Raw genomic sequence first — 17,551 nt, 5'->3', positions numbered from 1 at the left:
AAGTATTATTGGCAAAATGAACTACACTGGATGTATGGATGGATGCATGCATAAAATGGTGGGTGAAAGATGGATGAGTCAGTCGATGGATGGATGGATGGATGGATGGATAAAATGGTGGATGATAGATGGATGGATGAGTCAGTCAATGGATGGATGGATGGATGGATGGATGGATGGATGGATAAAATGGTGGATGATAGATGGATGGATGAGTCAGTCAATGGATGGATGGATGGTTGGCTGGCTGGATAAAATGGTGGATGATAGATGGATGGATGGATACATACATAAAATGGTGGATGGATGAGTCAGTCAATGGATGGATGGATGGATGGATGGATGGATGGATAAAATGGTGGATGATAGATGGATGGATGGATGGATGGATGGATACATACATAAAATGGTGGATGGATGAGTAAGTCAATGGATGGATGGATAAAAAATAGAAAACGGACACAAACACATGTTGTTCAGCATCGAGCTGCAGCCGGTTTGTTTTTCTCTGAGACTCTAAAGGCTGTAAATATTCAACCAGCTCCTGACAGCCATTCACACAGAGACAAACAGCAAGAGGAGAGGAGGGGGAGGAGGCTATAAATCCAGAGTTTATGGTCTGTCCATGGACCAGTAAAACCCTCAGAGCTGCAATATCAGTCAGCAGGTCAGAGAGAGAGAGGGAAACAGAGAGGAGGATAGAGAGGCGGAGATGAAGCAGGGAAAGGAGGTCAAACTGATGGAAAAGAGGGGGAGGAGGAGCTTTGTGGTAGTATCTCGGTCTTATTGCGTTTCTTACAGCGCTTCCTGTGTGTGTGTGATTGTATAACTATACTTGTGAAGACCCATTTGAGTTTTAGGTTTGAGGAGTGAGAACATTTTTGAAAGTGACGACATAACATCAGAGATGCCACAAACGAGGGCTCGAGAATTTGAAGTGAAAGTTCATTCTTGTCCTTGGCAACAGTTTCCAAAACCGTCTCCCAACACGGTCCATTGAGAAGCTGCTCTGGAGCTTCCCACCGTATCACGTGATCTTCTTCAGCAGATGGAGTTGGCACAGTTGTTGCTCAGAATAAGAGTGCTTAGGGAATATGAAAATTTAAACATCTACATTTCGCCCAGAGCACGTTCGTGTGATACAATTTAAATCTTCGTAACGACAGCTGAATGGACCTCATGCTGAGATTGTTTTGTCAATTACTGCCTGAGTGTTTCCAACGTCAAGCAACAAATCCACTGTGCAGATATATTCTGTGTATACAGTATACAGTGTTAATGCTCACAATGATCAGTGATGTAATGTAACTAAGCATGTTTACTCAAGTACTGGACTTAAAGGGTAACTCCACCAATTCTTAACATTAAAGTGTGTGTACAGGTCTTGGGGAGAAGCCTTTTGTGACTCCAGATGAAGATGCATGTGATCTGATAAATGGCCTCCACTGATGTCACTCAGTGGCTAAGTTGCATTGTGGGTAATGTAGGCGCAAGGTTTTAAAAAAGGAGGACGAATGAGTGGAATGAAAAGGTGATATGTCTGGTTCTGCTGTATCCATTTTGATCATTTGTTTTAAAACTGTGCGTAATGGGTCCAACGTTGTTATAGGAGTGAAATGCTTGACCAGAGGACTGCTTTTCACGAATACGAATAAAAGTATTCAATTCAGATCTTTTAAAAGTCGCAAAACAACAGAGTACACAGTAAAATGTACCTAATTGTATTTGGTATGCATACAAATGACTCATTGATTGTTGTTATATTATTTTATTGGATTATTGTTGCTCATGTGTTACTTGTTCACTGTTTTAGTTTTGGGGAGCTGATTTTAACATTATATAATATTGGGTATTTTAATCTATAAGCATGCAGCAGATTTCATAATAATTCAGAATAACTGAACCACCGGTAACCTCCAGCCCAAACTAACACAATAAACTAAAATAACAAAACCCCAGCACCTAAACCTGCATGGAGGGTGAGAAACCAACCTGTCTGAGGAGAGGAGAAAACACTCCTCACAAGTGTGCTGCTGCTCATGTGTGTGTGTCTCCATGCTCACCCGTCCCTGCAATCTCTACCCTCTTATCACCTCCCCCACTCCAGCCAATCACTGATCACACTCAGGTGTGCTCAGGTAGAGAGGGAGGAGGGTACACACACACAACAGAGGCACAGTAACTCTCTCCGACTCTCCCAGAAATGAAAGGCACCAATACCCTCGAAAAATGAGGGATTTCTCTGGATTTAAACTTGTTTGAAACAATAATAATGACAATGTTAGTACAAAAATATATAACAAAGGTGCAGCCATTTTACACATTATATCTTTAATTACAGTTCGTGTTGCACTCCACCTCTGGTTTTAGATTAAAATTGTTGGCTAAGAGATAGCTGCAAAGCATAACTTATAAAAGCTTTGCTCTTACATTTTGGACTCTTTGTGAGAAAGAACTTGATGTTCTGAGTTCTCCTCACAATCACGGGAATTGTTTAGAAGTTTAACTGCTTTCTGCTGCAGCTGTCAGCCTGTGTTAGCTTTTGTAAAGAAAAAAGACAAAGTTGAGATAAAAAAGAGATAAAAGAGGGTCTGTTCTGCTGCTGTTCAACCTCACAGCGAAGACGAGCTGCAGTATGTAAAGGAAGAAGCGGGGACATCTTTAAATTCCACTGGGCCGCTGTGAGAAACTGATGTAACTGTGTGAATAATGTATAAGTCATATAAGGGATTGCTCTTATGGCTATGCATATTTGACCAAACCTGCTTTTTTTGAGAGAGCACGCAGCACTCAACATGCAGTATGTATGTTCATGTGAACACACGCACGTTTGTACATTAAACCATCACAACTACAATGACAACATTTACTCTGACCTAATTCTACCTGTAAAATATAACTCCAGTTTATATTCTATCTTTTTTTAATGTGAACAAAATCCAATTAAGAGGCCAAAACCCCTACAGGTACATCAATGACCAACCCTTACACTCTCTGACAGTGACACACACACTGTAGTTTATCCATCTTGCTGCTGTAAACACTGACTTGAGCACCAAATGTGTGTAAATCCGCCACTGAAAATAGTCCCTGAACGAATGCTATTCTGAATATCTATTTCCTCCTTTTGGATCAATGTTTGCACAAAAGAAGAAGAAGAAGAAGAAGAATGCAGTGACCGACTGTTTAAGGAAATTATTGGGCATTTTTCAAAATGTAAGCAGATTTTCAAAGATTTATGTCTGCAGTAGAAACAGTCAGGGTAGGGAAGTGAGGAAGCGAAGTGGAGGCGTCTCGAGTGACCCCTGTGATCAGATCTTACTTCCCTGCTATACATGCAAATAAACACCTAGATCACTCCAACAATAACATATCTTCGTTTGTAGCGTTTTCCCGAATTAAAAGGAAGGCCCAAATAATTAAGAATATGGTGTAGACAGCGTTCGTAAGTTTATATAAAGTTTCTCCTACGCACCAAGTCTCTAAATCAAGCATTTTTTTAAGGGAGTCTGGTGACTTTCTCCACAAACAACAAAGCAGTACTGGTGGTGGTCTGAGTGATTGGATCTCAAATGCGTTGGGTGTGCTGAGGGGTCAGTCGTCATTGTAAATGGTTCTTTACATTCATGTTTTTTGTATTTATTTGAATGTCCAGGATAACATGTATCTGATCATTATTAACAATAATTTACAACACTTGCACTACAGTAGACGGCTAACTTGAGCACCAACATATTATAGGTCAGAGCTGCCACATCAGCTACAGTCGACAGCAGCTAGGGGATGAATTTTGTGAGTTGCTGAGTTAAGAGAAATTGAAGAAATCATTCAATGTCAAATTCTTAATTATTTGGGCCTTCCTGTAGAGTCAGCCATATGTTTCAGCCTCGTTTTAAGAGGCGCTGCAGCCCCCAGAGCGCCCCTAGTCTCCTAATCTATGCTTAAATGCATCCTTAATGCATCTTGGGAGGTGTTCGCACCTGTACTTGTGATCAGATCACTCAGGACGACACCAAATCCTACCAGAGCCACAGACTCACAAGGTGAAAACATGGTAATACATCTCTAGTACCAAAAGTCAGAAGAGTCAAGTCGAGTGGAGCCCTACCAAGCGGTGGAAATGAGGCTAATGTTAACCTGCAGGCAGCCCTTTTCTTCTCTGCCTTTTGTTGCTGCATTACTGTGTTTCTTGCCACACTGCTGCCACCTGTAGGTCAGTGGAATAATGTAACACAATTGGCATCACCTGTGAGTTTGTCCTGAGGAGGTTCTGCAGAGGGCGTCAGACCAAAAACAGGATGGAAAAAAATGTAATCATGGAGTGTGTGTGTGTCTATTGAAGCTTCCAGTGTGTTCTGTGGATTATCCAGAGCAACAGGGACACTCTTGCCGTTCGATTTCCTAAACGTAATATTTCTGTGCACTCAGACTCGGTATGGATGTGACTGCACTCAGCCCGGCTGCAGCAGCAGAGGGATCTCCCGTTAAGATGCTGCCTGTAATTATTGGATTATTGAAGAGTGGAGGAGCTGGAGGCCAACCTGAGCCTTTCACACTCATGATCACAATCTCAATACCCTCCTCACTCTGCTGCCATCCATCCTGCAGCCCCCCCGTCCTCTCCTCAGACTGCTGAGTGGAGGAGGCAGTGCTGCTGGGAATCCCACAGTCATACATTATATAACCAGCTCTGTGCTGCAGTCATGGTGCTCAAGCTGTGACACTGATTAACTGGTGGCTGTTCTTCTAAATCTAGCAGATCAACCTCCACATGGAAAAATTAATCATTTTTCCATCTACTTAAAGGTACACTCTCTGATTTAGTTATGGCACACAATTTCTCTAAAATGTCCCGTCAGCTAGGCGTTAAGACATCCGTCAGTATCTGGAATAATCAGGCCGCCTTCACGCAGCGATTGGCCAGGTGTGTGGAGGCGTGAAAACAGGCAAGTTTAGAAGTTCTCCTTCTTTTCCTGTGAGTGAGTGCAACACCACGACTGTCTTAAAGGAGAAGCTGCCTGAAAGTGTGAACCTTTATCCACATTTGTACCAATAGCAATAGCAATAAATCAATGTTATATTGTTACGGATGAGTTTTGTTGTCTGACAACAGAAGCAAAAAAATCTATAAATGAGAACAAGTATAGTGCAGGTCGTATTTGTAAACTGCATTAGATCCAGGGGGCGACCGATGGCTTTTTCATGGTTGATAATGATTATTAGAAGTTGCATCAGAGCCACAGTGGCACATTTTTAAATTAGTTGATTCTATCGGCAATCTGACAGAAAAATCACAGATACTGATAACTGGAAAATGCTGAATATCGGACCTGATAATCAGTTCTGATGATCAGTCTGCCCCTCACAAAACACATGATCTCAGACAACAGGACGGGACTGAACTGAGGTTTCATGGACCGCCTGCCTCCCTCTCTTTCCTCCTCTCTCTCTTGAACATGAAAAACTAGTTTTGCTGAACATCATTAAAAATTGATTCTAAGTCAATTGCCAGTGAAAGCGGGCGTTTACTGTATATACCGTACATTTACAAGTGAATTTCATGCTTCAGAAACAAAACCTGCTCCAGTAAAAATAGGCCTGGTGTGTGAAGATCGCAGCCATTAGGTGCATTTCAGCGGATGGGGGTGGCATTAGGACATATTTTCCGAGAACCACCGCACAAATCCAGCTCGACGACAAGAAGCAACAGAAGCACGGTCCTCTAGAGTCGATAATGCTGCGAGTAGTTTGAGAACATGTTCCAAAAAACATGAAAAGGCCGTCTTCAGATCTCTGAAAAGCAAAGCGTTTATCGATGGTGATGTGAGCCAAATAAACAAGTGAAATTTAAGAGTTTTTGTCCTCCTTGACTTGGAAATTTGAGATGCGCGCTTGTTATTTGTTTGTTTTTTTTAGTCGCGCACTCCACTGAGAATCCCATTGTTTAACCTCCTTTTCCAATTGAATTTGATTATCATTATGCCGTTGATTGATTATTTGATTCAATTTGTTTGGTGATTAAAATACACTTGTTACACGAGTTACAGTCATCATGGATACAAACACAATAAAGACCACAGATCCACTCGCATTAAAGACACATGAGAGCAGAGTTACTCAGAGGACAGAGGGCTTGTTGCAGGAGCCGGTGTCAGGAAACAACAGCTGATCAATAGTTGGTGTTCCAGCTGATTACTCAATTGCATTGATTAGGCTGATAATGTCACAGGCCCAAACTGTTTGTAAGACAGAATGTCAGCAAATATCATCCATGGATGTATTATAAGCAGCTTTGCTTTCCTAGTGGCTACTCATGTTATTACAGTGAAAAATCCCCCACAGCCCAAAAAGCATTTTACCCACCGACTATATATTCACGACTTTTATACTAATATTCTGAATATTGCAATAATCAGAATTAAAGCGGGTGATGTAAGAAGGATATTTTGTTTGGATATTCTGAATTAAGCCTTCTTCTAAACGTGGCGTTTTCTCAATAAAACGTGGGATTTTCCAATATTTGGGTTTTTTTTAGAAGTATTACAGAATATTTGTGTAAATTTGGGATTTTTACGACACAGGGCCTCTTGCAGGTCTCAGGTCGGCTGTGTGCGTCACCTGGCACAAAAGAAAAGCCCACATTTTCGTCCTGAAGGAGATGCGCACCTATTTTTTAAAAACTGATCATCTCTCCATTCAGACGAGCGCTTCAGCACCATTTCAGAAATAATCTCTGTCCATGCAAAAAAAACCTGAAAACAAAACTCCCATGGTCATTCACGTACACTGTGCATGCACGTGCCGTCATAAACAGAAAGCACATTGTATATTCTGGTGTGTGTCTGTGCCATCGCTTCCAAAAATTGAAAAATGTCAGTTTCTGTCCGTCCAGACATAAACACTGAAAAGAGAGTTTTCTGGAGATCATCACCCTGGAAGGAGTTTTTCCAAAATGTCAATTTTCAGTGACCCTTAAAATACTGTTAGTGTGCTCTAAAGGCCAGAACGCAGAGAAAGGACTCAGAGACCAAATGACCCAAACTACAGCAGGGAAAGACTTTAATGGTTGTATTTTTGAAACTCTGGACGCAGCTGTTTTCCCTGCTTTAAGTCTTAATGCTAAGCTAACTGCTGTATGTCCTTCAGCTGCAGTCAGAAATGTGTTTTCCTTCTTTCTTCCAACAGTTGAATGTTTGAGCTTCACTGTGCAGGATAATGTTTGACACTAGTAGGCCAAAAGTTAAATTTTTGTCTGTGCTTGTGAAATGACAAATAGTTTAGGAGCCAATCCTGCTCCAACATTCAGCAAACCTGAAGCCTCCAGTGCACAAACACTGAGAATTTACAGTGAAGCAGGAGACATCTTGTGTTCGCAGTTAAACCTGTGAAATGAAAAAAATATTTATATTCATATATTCTGGAATTTTTAATGAGGGAGAAGGAGTAGGTGCCATTTTAATGATTTTAATGTGGTAGTTATCCTTATTCAATGCAAAACCCATGTCAGACACTTTTTGGAGAAGAGATATTATCCATCTTCTCACCTGATCCTCTGAAAGGGAGCGAAAAAGGGTATTTCCCAAAAAGTTCCTCCATGGTCAAACATGGGAGAGAGAGAGAGAGAGAGAGAGAGAGCGCAGCCTCGACTGACTCCTCAGAAAGCATCTGACAGCGAACATCACAACACTTTATCATCATTTCAGCTTTATCACCACATGGAGGAGGTGGTGTTTTTCACCACCGAAGCGCTTGGCTGAGTGCCGAGGCTCAGCGAGAAGCAGGCAGCAGACAGGACGGAGAGAAGAGGAAAGGGTTAATGCATAGGAGGCTGTGCAGTGTGGGAGTGAGGTCACGGCTATAATCAATACGAAACAGTTGGAGAAAGTTAGAAAGTAGAGACAGACGCGGAGGGGGCAGGTAGAGAGGGGGTGGGAGACAGTAAAGCTCAACTGATTTGAATTCTATTCATAATTCTCTGCTGGGAGGCTGGTTAGCTGAAGGCGGCGGATGATGAGAGATGGAATGAAAGAGGGGGAGAAGGTGTAGGAGGAAGAGAGAGAGAAACAAAGGGAAGGACAGGATGGGATGGAGTGTTGAGTCTCTGAGGGGGAGGGAAGCTGGGAATTAAATACAGCTCGGCTTCAAACAGAAAAAGGTAGAGAGACGGACAGAGTGAATGAGAGACAGACGGAGAGAGAGAGGGAGGTGTGGACACTGATTTACTGCAGCTGCTCAGTTTGATTCCTGCAAATCAAAAACACCAACAGGAACTGTTAGCCTCCACACACACACACACACACACACACACACACACACACACACACACACACACACACACACACACACACACACTTCAGCAACCTCAGCAGTGAGCCGTAATACCTTACAGTAATGTGATTACTGTTTTCAGTAACAAGCAGGGATGGAATGTAACTAAGTAACATGTACTCAAGTACCGTACTTCAGTACAATTTTGAGATATTTTGAGGTACATTTTCTTTATACTTGGATTGCAGTACATTTAAGAGGCAAATATTGTACTTTTACTCCACTACATTTATTTGATAACTTTAGTTACTAGTTACTTTGTGGATTACATGCTGCATCGCAGCCAAAGTAGCACATTTTTTAAACAAATTTCATTCCAATAATCAGAAAAACGCTGAATATTGAATCTGATAATCAGCCAGGCAATCATTTTTTAACCCATAGTATACATGTACGTGTAAATACATAAATATTTATTGTACTCTTAAGTACATTTATTACCAAAAAAATACTTTTGATACTCAAGTAGATTTAATATCAGATAATTTAAGGCTTTTACTCAACTACTATGGGTGACTTTCACTTTTACCAAAGTCGTTTTTCAATCTTATACTCTTACTTTTACTCAAGTATAACTGTTGCAGTGTTGTGGAAATGTACCCACGAGTCCTACTGAAGTAAAAGTAAAGATATCATGTTAAACTATTACTCTGGTAAAAGTGAGAGTCACCTGTACAAACAGTACTTGAGTAAAATTCTTAAATTATCTGACATTAAATGTACATTAGTATCAAAAGTACAAGTAAAAATAACATATACATACAACATTTGATATATGTATGTATTACATATATGTATATACTGTATATTATGGGTTATTCAGCATTTTTCTGATTAACTTCACAGTATCTCTGAGGGTGATTCTGATCGACCAACAGAGGAAACTCATTTCAAACTCTTGTTATTCTTTCGCTCATAACTCAAAGCACATGACCACACAGGAGGGAACGAAGATCGACTTATAAACACCAGTCTACCTGTCGACAAGCCCCGAGATACTTCTTCATTTAATGCATCAACCAGCTCCCAACCAGGAGGGAAGGGTCTATTGTCCTCCAGCAGAGGACCATGGTCTCAGACATGGAGGCACTGACTCATCCCAACAGCTGACAGGGGACAATCCTGGTGGAGCCCAACACCCACTGAAAACAGTTTGACTTCCTGCCAAGAATTCAGACATAGCTCTCACTCCAGCGACCGCAGCGCTCCGTGGCCGTAAGCTTTCTCCAAGTCTATAAAAGAAACTCCCACGACCCTGCAGTGACTCACCAGGGTAAAGAGCTGGTCCACTTCTCTGACGCTGTCTTCACCTCACATACATGTCCTCACTTTACAGGGATGTCCTCACTTTACAAAGATGTCCTCACTTCACAAAGATGTCCTCAATTCACAGAGATGTCCTTACTTCAAAAAGATGTTTCTAGCTTTACAAAGATGTCCTCACTTCAGAGATGTCCTCACTTCAGAGATGTCCTCACTTCACCGATATGTCCTCACTTCACAGAGATGTCCTCACTTCAGAGAGATGTCCTCACTTCAGAGAGATGTCCTCACTTCATAGAGATGTCGTCACTTCACAAAGATATTCTCACGTCACAGAGATGTTCTCACTTTAGAAAATGTCCCCAGTTTACAGAAGCGTCCTCAGTGTACAAAGATGCTGTCTAACTTTACAAAGTTGTCCTCACTGGTCCCACAAAGTTGGAATAAAGAGCCAAATTTAAATGTCTTAAACTTAGAACCTAAAAAAGAAACTGTTTACCTTTTTAAGATATGCTTTGTCCCCCCATATGTGTCTCACATACACACACACAGGCATGCACACACACACACACACACACACACACACACACACACACACACACACACACACACACACACACACACACACACACACACACCATATGCGGGTATAAAATGCTGGGTTGTGTCTTGTGTCTCGCAGTCATAAACAAATGAAGCTGTTGGACATACTAAGAGTCTAAATATGGACGTTGTGAGCTGGTCTCTGTTAGGAGGCTGCAGCCCTCCTGCACAAACATCCAGCCTTTAGATCCAACAGACACACACACACGCATGCACACACACACGCATGCACGCACGCACACACACACACACACACACACACACACACAGCACACGGAGGAACACTGTGTTTAGGACTGCTGATGGAAAATCCTCAGCACTAATGTTCTGTAATAAAAATATATCGTAGCTTCCGAACAACGTCTGAACTGCAGATGTTTTATGTTTTGTTGTACGACAGAGAAGAGTAAGTCATAATAAAACATCTTACAGAGGTAGCTTCATTAACAGTTGATAGATATTAGAGTGCGGGGGTGTTAATTAAAGATAAAAATCAACAACTCATTATATCGTTCATGAAGGCAGGATTTATCGCTAGGTTGTTGTATTCTACTGGATTAATGTTATATAGGTGAACCAACTAAACTGGCATTTGGTGAAGATAATGTCACCAGCCACTGATACTTTTGCATCTTTATAATAAAAATTCTGTCTTAAAAGTATTTTTAAAGCAAATGAAAAACATAAAGAATCAAAACTTCTTGTGAGACTTTTTCCAGCTGTTTCTATACAAATCAGCTTTTTTCAGGATTTCAGAGACAAGACAGAGAAGATATCTGCATGATTTAAAAAAAAAAGCTCTTTAAACAGGCTCGTTTTAAACCTGCAGTCTCTGTGAAGTTAAAATTCTTGTCTGGTGTCCTCATCAAACTAACAAGTGTCTATACTTTTACAACAGAACTGCACACACGAACCACATCCGACTATCATCTATCCCACAGTCCCTGCCAGTCGAGAGGAATCAGCTCCTCTAACATGAAGCAACACTGCCCCCATGTGGCCACAGACAGACATACAGAGCGTTAAATACTCCAGATGTTGATCATGAGCTTCTCATCACATCAAAACATGTCCGGATACATTTGTATTTAAGTGTTTTCAGTTTTTCTACTTCTACTACTTCTACTACTTTATACTTTTACTCCACTACATCTGTGAGCTGTAGTTACCAGTTACTTTTCAGGTCAAGATTTTATTCTATCTTGCTCAATAAACAAATTATTAAAAGATTTTATTCTATCTGTTTCAAAAATATGGTGTATTTTTAGAACTTGAGTACATAAAAGTATATTAAGTAGTTAAAATGAGCTCTACCTTGACAACATTAAAATCCTAAAGTATATAAAACACTACAAGTGGCATCATTTTGCAAAATAAGTACATTTTGATGCTGGTACTTCTGTATTTTATTTTGCAGGATTTTGAATGCAGGACTTATATATTTACTTGTAATTGAGTATTTTCATACTGTGGTGTTACTTTTTTTATTTGAGAAAAAGATCTGAATACTTCCGTCACCGTTCACAATTGAAAACTTGACCATGTTTTATTCAGGTAACATTCATAAGATAAGAGAGACAGACAGTACAGTGTTTAGCAACAAATCTCCACTCCTGAGAATGGTTTTTCATTTCTCTTTTAAAATGTCAAAAGTCAAAACATCATAAGTGCACCATGGGCAACCACATGACCTGAGAAAGTCACTGATCTAAACTCAGTACTAGCTAATGTTGGGGTGAACTTGTTTGCTATGACCTGCACATAAATCGTGATGCCAGAAAAGAAAAGAGAAGACAAACAAGAAGCTTTTGACCTTTTGACCCTTTTTCGGTCAAATCAGAAAGCTGCACACAGCCAGGCTGAAGAGGCGAACAACAGCCAGGAGGTAGACGGTGTCAGTGAAGGAGCTTCTGGAGAAAGAGGATGATGTTGATGATGGAGAGGACATTCTGCATGTGTTTATTAAGGAGCGAGAAAGGAGAGGCATGTGTTGATGTGAGTGAAGCAGATTTGAGGACGGATCATTCAGTATCAGTATTGATCGAGGTGATTTGGGTATTATTCGTATCAGACTGGAAATCAAATTTTGTGGTCTTGTACATGTTTTGAACATAAAGATGCATATAGACATGTTATTATATACACATTTTTACCCTTTGTTCAGCCTTTTCCTCTTTTTTTGTTGTCTTTTTCTATCTTCCTGCTAGTTTTTCCTGAAAATGTAATAGTAAAAGTACATTTAGATCAACTTAAAACTGGACTCAGATTCCTTGTATTTGGCCGATGGAGCCGACTCTGAATCTGAAGAAACATTTAATTTGGGTTAAAGCGTCTGTTGTTCTTTGGAGACCAGCTTCAGATTTTGGCTTTTCATGCGTGAGCTTCGCCAAGTTAATGAAAACACTGTTTGCTCAGGATTGAAAGGGACCCCCAGAGTTTATTTGTAGGCTCCACTGATGTTTCCCATGTCCTGTTGAAGAGCTCAATGAGGAAGTGATCCGGGCAGTCCACCCCCAGCCTGCTGCTGGGACTTCATCACCGCCTGCTGTCTCACACTGGACGTGACCGCAGAACAAACCACGTCTGTGTTCTGGTGACGGGGGACACAGAAGCATCCGGAGCCTCTGGTCCTGATGGGAAGCTTAAAGCCTAAAAGTCTCTGCAGGACTCCAGCATCAAGCAGGGGCAGACTGAGCCTTCTGTGGGAGCTGTGAGGCTCATAGAAGATCTAATATAAAGTGTAAAAATAGTATATTACAGGTAAAAGCACAGGATTTTACTTAAGTAAAAGTACATAAGTATTTTCATACACTAGGCTCATTGCAGAGTGTTTTGGGCACCACCTCAGCCAAATGAATGTAAAATCAATGTAGAGAGAATCAAACTAAACCAACTAAATGACAGATCTAATGGTTGTAGTCAGACCCCAGTAGACTTCTTTAGCTATTTTAATCATTAAGCTTTTTGTGGTGTTTGCTTGTTAGCTTTTCAGACTTTTTGTACACAGATGTGGTAACAATTATGGTCTGAAATTATGTGAAATTGCATATTTTTTATTTTAAAAATGTAAAATTTTTAAATTTCGAAACATTTTAAGTAATAAAACTTAAAATCAAACTTACATTTTGGGGGAAAATTAGCTTATTTTCTTTGTTTTTGATGAGAGAACTGAAATCAGTCCCATGTCTGTATGGTAAGTATGGAGCTAGAGCCAGGATGTAGTTAGCCTAGCTTAGCATAAAGAGTGGAGGCAGGTGGAAAAAGTTAGCTTGGGTCTGACAAAAGTAAAAAAAATACAGCAACAACACAACTACAGTGCAACATGTTGTATCGATTAGATATTTGTTAGTTTAGGAAATCCTGATCTTTAACATGGAGGCAGATCCAAAATGGTGACCAGCTGCTGGAGCCTAACTGTCGTGCACCCATATCCCAAAAATGGGTTTAGGTCAGACATTTTGTGGGTATTACAGGACATCAAAGCTTACACCGTTAATACTCGACAAAAAACAAACAGAAGTCCGCCGGGTGTCCGAGCGGTCCTAAGCAACCAGTCAGTGCGCTGCTGCCTCGTGCTGGCTCGGCATCAAGTCAACAGAGAGCTCCACTGGTGGACAGGACTCTGTTAGCATTGCTGATTAGCATTGGGCTGTCGTCGTGGTAATGGTTGCTGCTAACAGATATTGTGTTGTGTATTTCCTGATCCTGCTGAGGCTGTAGGCAGAACAAGTCAAGTATAAATAATAACTGTCAGAGCTCACAGCGGAGAGCCTCCACATCAATACAATGAGGCACAAATGCACTTTTATTTTGAAATGTTACATGACATATCCATTTTGCAGAACAAGTCTATCAGCTGTTTCATCACTCATGAACTTGAAATTCAATGTCATGACAAGTGACGAGAATTCACAATAGATCTTGTATTGATTTAGGCATTTAATGATCATGCATCATGATCAAGCAAAAATTAAATATGTGTTTTTAACTTCTGAGAGTGTTGCTGGACGTTATGGATATGTAGGGAACCAAGTCACGACGCCTGCTGCTGCGCTGATACATTTTTTCATGGGAGCTGTAGTTCTTTGTGTGCTGACAAATAAATTGTTGTTCGACTAATGAAAAAATGAGAGACTGCACTGCATCACAGAGTCTAGACTTCAGCTCTCTAGAGACCTTACATTTCACACTCCTCCACACCAGCAGATAAAGTGCATCATAAACTGTAATAGGGAGCGACTTTGGACACAGTCTCTGTCTTTTGTGTTGGTTTTATATAACCTATCAGCAGTGATTCAATGTAATGAAGTACACTCACTCAGGTTGTGTACTTCAGTACAGTTTGAGATACTTATAAATAAATATATTTTATTTAATTTCATTGTGTTTTCTGATCATCAGAAAAATGCTGAACATCAGATCTGATAATCAGTCGGCTCACAGTATGCAGTTTATACATACATGTAAATATATGTATCATTTACTATTACTGGTACTTTTGATACTTTATTTTCAGGTACTTTAAGACTTTTACTTAAGTACTATTTGTACAGGTGACTTTTCACTCTTACAAGTAATATTTTAACAAAATATCTATACTTTTACTTAAGTATACCTTTTTGGTACTTTTTACAACACTGCTTATCAGTCAAACTTCACAGCCTTACTTATAAGCTGATTAGAGTAATCACATTACCAGGGGTTGGGAGGGTTACTTTAAAAATGTATGAAGATACAGTTACTTACTACCTTTGTCAGTAATATAATCCAAGTATCACAATATTAAATGAATGTAACCTGATTACTTTCCATTACCAGACGTGAAAATACAGACAAGAGAAAAGAAATGTTGGTAGCTTGACTTTTATTTAATCTTAATAACGAGTGTGTATCCTGTAAAACTACACACTCCTGTTTGGTTTCACTCGAGACCACAGTGATGTTGTGTCCTCCGACCTTACATGTCTGTCTTTGTGGTGGGAGGAAGCTGGTGGAGCACCTGAAGGAGCCCACATGGGCCCCAGTCGGGTTCAAACCCGGGACAATGTTGGTTTTAGGCCGTATTTCTGACTTGCTGCGGTGTCTCAGCTGGTTGTCAGGGTTTTGGCTTATCTCGGTGCAGCGCAGCAGTTCTTCCTCCCCTGCATCTCTGCCCTCTTTCTTCTCTCCTCTCTTCAGTGACTGGGGCAGCTGGTGGGAGGTGGTGGGTGTTGTGTAGCTTAGCAACTCCCTTGGTGGATGGCGATTGATATGCAGCTTTGTTCAAGTGTCTCTCTCTCTGAGCCAGAGAGGGGGACGCCTGAACAAAGCAGGCCTTATTGAAGCTTCCCCTCCTCCTCCTCTTTGCCCAGGCACGACAACGTGGGAGGACAAATATTTCAGCTCAAAGGAACCGAGACGCAAACTTACAACAGCGGCCCAGAAAGTGTAACTCGGGGGGCTGCAGATGTGTGTGAAGGGCCTCCAGGTGTCCCCAGAAAAATGAATGTATTATACTGTCGCAGTATTCAATGGAGAAGTTTTCTGTGTTACAAACTTCTTTTTAATTCATTGGAAATAATCGACACACTGAAATCAACAAGTAAAATCTCCTACTGCTGCTTTCTAGGATTTTTTTTTAGCATTTGGGGTCTCTGACAATCAACCCATGTCCCCCTGTGTGTTGAAACGTGGCTGGACTTCAACTTCAACTGTTTTTTAAGTAAAAAGCCTGAAATTTGATGTGCATTCAATACAATGTTTAAATCTCCACACTCTGCCTTTTTAAAGGAACTTTCTGTGAAAATACTTCTTATCTTTCCCAACGTCAGATAAGACAATGGATATCAGTTTCCTCTCTGTGATTTGCCTCCGTGAAGATATGCTGGACTGATGAACTGAATATTCAGAAAAAGTTGCAAATAAAAGGAAAAACAAAAAAGATTAAAATTACCCACCCTATCCCTAAACTAATCGAGAATGAATATCTGTCCCAGATTTCCCTCCAGCTCAAGCCAACAGCAGCTGAGTGTCGGGACAAATGCCCGTTTTCTGGTCCCAGAGGACCAAACATGAGCCGGCTCTGGCCCGACCACAGCTGTCAGATTTGGCTCAGGTTTCGGGGACTTTTGGGCTGAGAATCAGCTCCTTTTAGCAGTCCTCACAGCAGCTGTGAATCAGAACCAAGTGAACTTAATTGGACCGATTACAGCAACTCACCATGCCCTCTAATGGTGATGTCTTTATTGTGTTCACGAAAAGAGTTCATTTAAATGAGGAGTTTGTGCCTATAGCATGAAGTTGTGATGTAGGTTTTTACTTTTCTGTTATCATCCTCTCTTTCCCCTCTCTGTTAATTTCTTGTTCCCAAACTGATGCTGTGATCCAACACACAGAAAGTTTCTAGAGATCAATGAAACCCTTGTCTATTACTGATGATCAGGCCGTTGATGAAGTTCTTCTTCAAAGCACAGATTTTCTTCTGGAGTCTGCAGCAGCTTCAAGATGTAATATTGCTGGCTTTGTTTTGAGTTTCTTTAATTACAATTAAGCAAATGATACACCTTATGTATGGTTTTGTCAAAGTTAAACAACAGAGATGTTCAAGGGCATGAATTCTTGTTGAAAGGTGGTGGGGACATAGCGGTTATTAAAAAATGGGGGGAAAATCAGCCACTCAGACTGTGTTGGGGTCATGTCCCCAGTGTAAATTACATCTATGGACATGTTACGACTTTTGTTCATCCTGTTTGTTAGCCTGAAAACTTGGGGAAACGTGTCAGGTCATTTTAGTTTCATCGTATGTGTGTTTTCTGGGTTTTGTGGTGTCTTCCCCCGTGTTCTTGTGCTCCTCACCAGCCTGATTTTCCCTCCACACCTGTCTTGTATCTGATTAATGAGCCCGGCTCTGTTACCTGAGTTCTTCCTCAGTCTGCTTTCCCTCCACACCTGCGCTACATCTCCCTCATCTCCCTCATTAGCCCTCCTGTCCTTCCAGTGTTTTTCCAGCCTGTTTCTAGTGTTTTTCTGTTCATTTCCCTCACCTGTGTCTCTCTGCCTGACTGCCTCCACCTCATCCCCTTGTTAGTTTAGTTTGTATTCAAGTCCAGCTTTTTGCTCAGTCATTGTCAAGTCATCTGGTGAGTTTCCCTGGTCTTGCTGCCGTGTTTGCCTGTTGTGTTATCTTAATCCTGAATAAACTTCATCCATCAATCTTCACCATGACACAGAGGAGAAAAAAATATACACCCTCCAAAAGCAGCACTTTTTAATATCTTGAGCATGCACGTCAATAAGTCTGAAGTCCCAAAAGATATTACTTTTTTATAATAATATTATATGGGCAAGAGATCCAAGCTGAGATCCTAGATCTTGATCC

The sequence above is a fragment of the Pagrus major genome, chromosome 6 (genome assembly GCF_040436345.1).
Source record: "Pagrus major chromosome 6, Pma_NU_1.0".
NCBI classification, from domain to species: domain Eukaryota; kingdom Metazoa; phylum Chordata; class Actinopteri; order Spariformes; family Sparidae; genus Pagrus; species Pagrus major.
This window is presented reverse-complemented; position numbering follows the sequence as displayed.